The sequence below is a fragment of the Anomaloglossus baeobatrachus genome, unplaced genomic scaffold (assembly GCF_048569485.1).
Source record: "Anomaloglossus baeobatrachus isolate aAnoBae1 unplaced genomic scaffold, aAnoBae1.hap1 Scaffold_509, whole genome shotgun sequence".
Lineage (NCBI taxonomy): Eukaryota > Metazoa > Chordata > Amphibia > Anura > Aromobatidae > Anomaloglossus > Anomaloglossus baeobatrachus.
In genome coordinates, this window is record NW_027444448.1 from 215667 (window position 1) to 221666 (window position 6000).

The 6000-nt window shown below is 47.6% G+C and overlaps 3 non-coding genes and 1 pseudogene across 3 annotated transcripts; all 4 read right to left on the reverse strand.

Moving 5' to 3' along the window:
* Positions 1-889: 889 nt before the first annotated feature.
* On the reverse strand, positions 890-1056 carry LOC142282509 (U2 spliceosomal RNA; annotated as a pseudogene).
* Positions 1057-2439: 1383 nt separating this feature from the next.
* Positions 2440-2630, reverse strand: LOC142282475 (U2 spliceosomal RNA). Its single transcript, XR_012744386.1, has one exon. It is a non-coding gene; the product is annotated as a U2 spliceosomal RNA (small nuclear RNA).
* A 1391-nt stretch (positions 2631-4021) lies between these two features.
* Positions 4022-4212, reverse strand: LOC142282476 (U2 spliceosomal RNA). The gene has a single exon (XR_012744387.1). It is a non-coding gene; the product is annotated as a U2 spliceosomal RNA (small nuclear RNA).
* A 1389-nt stretch (positions 4213-5601) lies between these two features.
* LOC142282478 (U2 spliceosomal RNA) lies at positions 5602-5792 on the reverse strand. The gene has a single exon (XR_012744388.1). It is a non-coding gene; the product is annotated as a U2 spliceosomal RNA (small nuclear RNA).
* Positions 5793-6000: the final 208 nt, after the last annotated feature.

Consider the following 6000-nt stretch of genomic DNA (forward strand, 5'->3'; position numbering starts at 1 on the left):
CACTTACTCAGTCTAATAGCCTCGATCCTGGTAGGGCCATGTTTTCCTCTAGATGAATATACTATACATCAAGAGTACTAGCAAGCGCAACCTTCCAGTGTGCATTGCATCTGCCGAGCCTCACAGATTTTTGATTTAATGAAGCTTTCCAAAGCACCGCAAAAAATGCATGACCGAAGTCACACCAAAAACAGTGCAAAGGCTAGGATTCGTGTGGACCCCTCCGTGAGGAGAGGGTCCCCAAAAATCAACCCCGTCCCTCCGAGCCAGAAGGCCACAGCAAGGGTCAGGGATCTTCGGTGCTCCCCCAAGCCGAAGCCTGGTTGAGCCTTGTCGTTGCTCCCAGCGTCCACCCAGGCATCTTACCCAAGTGGAGTAGAGAGCTACTAGTTGTTGGTTTCGCAGCCGAAACTGCCCGGACCGTCAACCGGTGTTGGTTTCTCAGCCCAAGGCTAACCGGACCTCCAACCGGGTGTTGGTTTCTCAGCCGAAGCTGACCCGGACCTCCAACCGGGTGTTGGTTTCTCAGCCGAAGCTGACCCGGACCTCCAACCGGGTGTTGGTTTCTCAGCCGAAGCTGACCCGGACCTCCAACCGGGTGTTGGTTTCTCAGCCCAAAGCTGAACGGACCTCCGACCATGATTATAAAAATTTCCCTTCCTAGCCAGAAGGCCGGGATAGAGCAATATGCTCAGAAAGTATGAAAGGGCAAGGTACGGTGTGCTACAGAGCCCAAGGCTTGCCGGGGTCCAAAGCCAGCAAGCTCAGACTCACTCCAGGGTCGTCAATCCTGGGGCACATTGCACCATAGCCCCCACACTTACTCAGTCTAATAGCCTCGATCCTGGTAGGGCCATGGTTTCCTCTAGATGGATATACTATCCTCCCAAAGTACTAACAAGCGCAACCTTCCAGTGTGCATTGCATCATTGTACTAAGGTGGCCGGAGCCTTACACCACCTTTTCGAACGATACTACACTTGATCTTAGCCAAAAGGCCGAGAAGCGATAACCAGAATACTACACTTGATCTTAGCCAAAAGGCCGAGAAGCGATAACCAGAATTGGTTTGGGCCTCGAGTGGCACCCTGGCCTATGCCGGACACATCTTAGGGAGAGAGAGCGAGAGGGAGACAAACCCACGCCTACACAAGACATTTTGTCACCCAAGCCAACCCTTGAAAAGGCTGCTTTGCAGAGCAAAAACAAGAAGAATGGTGCGTTTTGCAGCCGCCGCCCACTGCAATGAATCTGAATAACTCCTCCTTTAGGGCGCAAGCAACTCCCCTCCCCCTTGCAGTCTTTCCAATTCACGATACAAAAAGACGGACAGGACAGGTTGCCTGACTTTCCCGTCACTGCCACCCTTTGCCATCCTTACCCGTAGAAGCCCTTTCATCATCCCCAAACCCTAATCTTTTCCCTTTCCTTCCCAGCCCCCAAACCCTGCCCTCTGTACCTTTCTCACCACCCGCTTCCCTTCTCCTGTCATCCCCCTACCACCCGGGAAAAAAAGAGATTGCCCCCTCCTTCCACTAGCCCACCCTCCCACCCAAAGAACAACTTCTTCTGCGCAGCTTGTTTTCTAGGCAGCAGCGCTATTGTGATGTCATCGGGGGGCATTGTGACAAGCCGCCAGTGTTCCGTCTCTTCATGTTGTGCACAGTTCAAACGGAAAATACATCAACAGGCAGACTACAGAAAAGCTTACTATCAAAGGTTAGAGGGGGGCTTTCTCAGAGGGCTTTTTACAGTTTTTCTATTCCCAATTAGCCGTTTAAGTGTACTTATTGAAAGTAGTAATTCTTTCATAGGCCGCCCTTTCTTAGTATTTGACGTTCCTTATATTGCGGTATGAGGCTTCGCAGTAGGTTGCAAACATTCATCACCCATGACTGTCCCCAATTGAGCTCAGAAGCTCAATGTCTATCATGACCTCTCTTTTAGAATGTCCAAGAGCAAGCAAACTATTCCTCCAGGAGAGGGGCGCCAACAGACTACTAAAGAGATCATCATTACTCAAGAAACCCCAAAAACCAATGCATGATAGGAATAAACAGGTAACTTTCTTTGGAGTGGAAGCGGAGAGATCGCACCAGATGCCAATTCTAGATCTTATCACACCTGTGGTCACTGCAGCAGCAGGTGAATCCACTTTGTCCAAAAGGGATCTATTCCATTCAATTGCAAATGATCTAGATAAGACAGAGACTGCAGCACGGGGACATAGCCGAGTTGGTCAGGTTGAGTGGTGATGAGTTTGCTATTTGGATGAATAAAGAAAGTCAAAAGTGTGAAAGATAAAAAACAAAAGGAGGAAGTGTGAAAGTGAATGGGCCAAATTGAGGTGCATATGAAGACGTATGCTTTCTTCAATTCATTAAATCGGGCTAATATGAATCAGGTGAATTGAGTTCTGCTTTTGGAAACTGGGTTAAGAAGGGGTGCACCGTTCCTGGAGGTACTGCAATACCAGGTCAATGCGTGGAGTGGACAGAGCAAGCTCTTTTTCCATCTCCCTGTTCTAAAAATCCATTTAATATATGGTCCCCAGATAGGGGACGTATCAGATATTAAACTGATAAGAACAGATACTACACTTGATCTTAGCCAAAAGGCCGAGAAGCGATAACCAGAATTGGTTTGGGCCTCGAGTGGCACCCTGGCCTATGCCGGACACATCTTAGGGAGAGAGAGCGAGAGGGAGACAAACCCACGCCTACACAAGACATTTTGTCACCCAAGCCAACCCTTGAAAAGGCTGCTTTGCAGAGCAAAAACAAGAAGAATGGTGCGTTTGCAGCCGCCGCCCACTGCAATGAATCTGAATAACTCCTCCTTTAGGGCGCAAGCAACTCCCCTCCCCCTTGCAGTCTTTCCAATTCACGATACAAAAAGACGGACAGGACAGGTTGCCTGACTTTCCGTCACTGCCACCCTTTGCCATCCTTACCCGTAGAAAGCCCTTTCATCATCCCCAAACCCTAATCTTTTCCTTTCCTTCCCAGCCCCCAAACCCTGCCCTCTGTACCTTTCTCACCACCCGCTTCCCTTCTCCTGTCATCCCCTACCACCCGGGAAAAAAAGAGATTGCCCCCTCCTTCCACTAGCCCCACCCTCCCACCCAAAGAACAACTTCTTCTGCGCAGCTTGTTTTCTAGGCAGCAGCGCTATTGTGATGTCATCGGGGGCATTGTGACAAGCCGCCAGTGTTCCGTCTCTTCATGTTGTGCACAGTTCAAACGGAAAATACATCAACAGGCAGACTACAGAAAAGCTTACTATCAAAGGTTAGAGGGGGGCTTTCTCAGAGGGCTTTTTACAGTTTTTCTATTCCAATTAGCCGTTTAAGTGTACTTATTGAAAGTAGTAATTCTTTCATAGGCCGCCCTTTCTTAGTATTTGACGTTCCTTATATTGCGGTATGAGGCTTCGCAGTAGGTTGCAAACATTCATCACCCATGACTGTCCCCAATTGAGCTCAGAAGCTCAATGTCTATCACATGACCTCTCTTTTAGAATGTCCAAGAGCAAGCAAACTATTCCTCCAGGAGAGGGCGCCAACAGACTACTAAAGAGATCATCATTACTCAAAGAAAACCCCAAAAACCAATGCATGATAGGAATAAACAGGTAACTTTCTTTGGAGTGGAAGCGGAGAGATCGCACCAGATGCCAATTCCAATTCTAGATCTTATCACACCTGTGGTCACTGCAGCAGCAGGTGAATCCACTTTGTCCAAAAGGGATCTATTCCATTCAATTGCAAATGATCTAGATAAGACAGAGAACTGCAGCACGGGGACATAGCCGAGTTGGTCAGGTTGAGTGGTGATGAGTTTGCTATTTGGATGAATAAAGAAAGTCAAAAGTGTGAAAGATAAAAAACAAAAGGAGGAAGTGTGAAAAGTGAATGGGCCAAATTGAGGTGCATATGAAGACGTATGCTTTCTTCCAATTCATTAAATCGGGCTAATATGAATCAGGTGAATTGAGTTCTGCTTTTGGAAACTGGGTTAAGAAGGGGTGCACCGTTCCTGGAGGTACTGCAATACCAGGTCAATGCGTGGAGTGGACAGAGCAAGCTCTTTTTCCATCTCCCTGTTCTAAAAATCCATTTAATATATGGTCCCCAGATAGGGGACGTATCAGATATTAAACTGATAAGAACAGATACTACACTTGATCTTAGCCAAAAGGCCGAGAAGCGATAACCAGAATTGGTTTGGGCCTCGAGTGGCACCCTGGCCTATGCCGGACACATCTTAGGGAGAGAGAGCGAGAGGGAGACAAACCCACGCCTACACAAGACATTTTGTCACCCAAGCCAACCCTTGAAAAGGCTGCTTTGCAGAGCAAAAACAAGAAGAATGGTGCGTTTTGCAGCCGCCGCCCACTGCAATGAATCTGAATAACTCCTCCTTTAGGGCGCAAGCAACTCCCCTCCCCCTTGCAGTCTTTCCAATTCACGATACAAAAAGACGGACAGGACAGGTTGCCTGACTTTCCGTCACTGCCACCCTTTGCCATCCTTACCCGTAGAAAGCCCTTTCATCATCCCCAAACCCTAATCTTTTCCCTTTCCTTCCCAGCCCCCAAACCCTGCCCTCTGTACCTTTCTCACCACCCGCTTCCCTTCTCCTGTCATCCCCCCTACCACCCGGGAAAAAAAGAGATTGCCCCCTCCTTCCACTAGCCCACCCTCCCACCCAAAGAACAACTTCTTCTGCGCAGCTTGTTTTCTAGGCAGCAGCGCTATTGTGATGTCATCGGGGGGCATTGTGACAAGCCGCCAGTGTTCCGTCTCTTCATGTTGTGCACAGTTCAAACGGAAAATACATCAACAGGCAGACTACAGAAAAGCTTACTATCAAAGGTTAGAGGGGGGCTTTCTCAGAGGGCTTTTTACAGTTTTTCTATTCCCAATTAGCCGTTTAAGTGTACTTATTGAAAGTAGTAATTCTTTCATAGGCCGCCCTTTCTTAGTATTTGACGTTCCTTATATTGCGGTATGAGGCTTCGCAGTAGGTTGCAAACATTCATCACCCATGACTGTCCCCAATTGAGCTCAGAAGCTCAATGTCTATCATGACCTCTCTTTTAGAATGTCCAAGAGCAAGCAAACTATTCCTCCAGGAGAGGGCGCCAACAGACTACTAAAGAGATCATCATTACTCAAAGAAAACCCCAAAAACCAATGCATGATAGGAATAAACAGGTAACTTTCTTTGGAGTGGAAGCGGAGAGATCGCACCAGATGCCAATTCTAGATCTTATCACACCTGTGGTCACTGCAGCAGCAGGTGAATCCACTTTGTCCAAAAGGGATCTATTCCATTCAATTGCAAATGATCTAGATAAGACAGAGAACTGCAGCACGGGGACATAGCCGAGTTGGTCAGGTTGAGTGGTGATGAGTTTGCTATTTGGATGAATAAAGAAAGTCAAAAGTGTGAAAGATAAAAAAACAAAAGGAGGAAGTGTGAAAAGTGAATGGGCCAAATTGAGGTGCATATGAAGACGTATGCTTTCTTCCAATTCATTAAATCGGGCTAATATGAATCAGGTGAATTGAGTTCTGCTTTTGGAAACTGGGTTAAGAAGGGGTGCACCGTTCCTGGAGGTACTGCAATACCAGGTCAATGCGTGGAGTGGACAGAGCAAGCTCTTTTTCCATCTCCCTGTTCTAAAAATCCATTTAATATATGGTCCCCAGATAGGGGACGTATCAGATATTAAACTGATAAGAACAGATACTACACTTGATCTTAGCCAAAAGGCCGAGAAGCGATAACCAGAATTGGTTTGGGCCTCGAGTGGCACCCTGGCCTATGCCGGACACATCTTAGGGAGAGAGAGCGAGAGGGAGACAAACCCACGCCTACACAAGACATTTTGTCACCCAAGCCAACCCTTGAAAAGGCTGCTTTGCAGAGCAAAAACAAGAAGAATGGTGCGTTTTGCAGCCGCCGCCCACTGCAATGAATCTGAATAACTCCT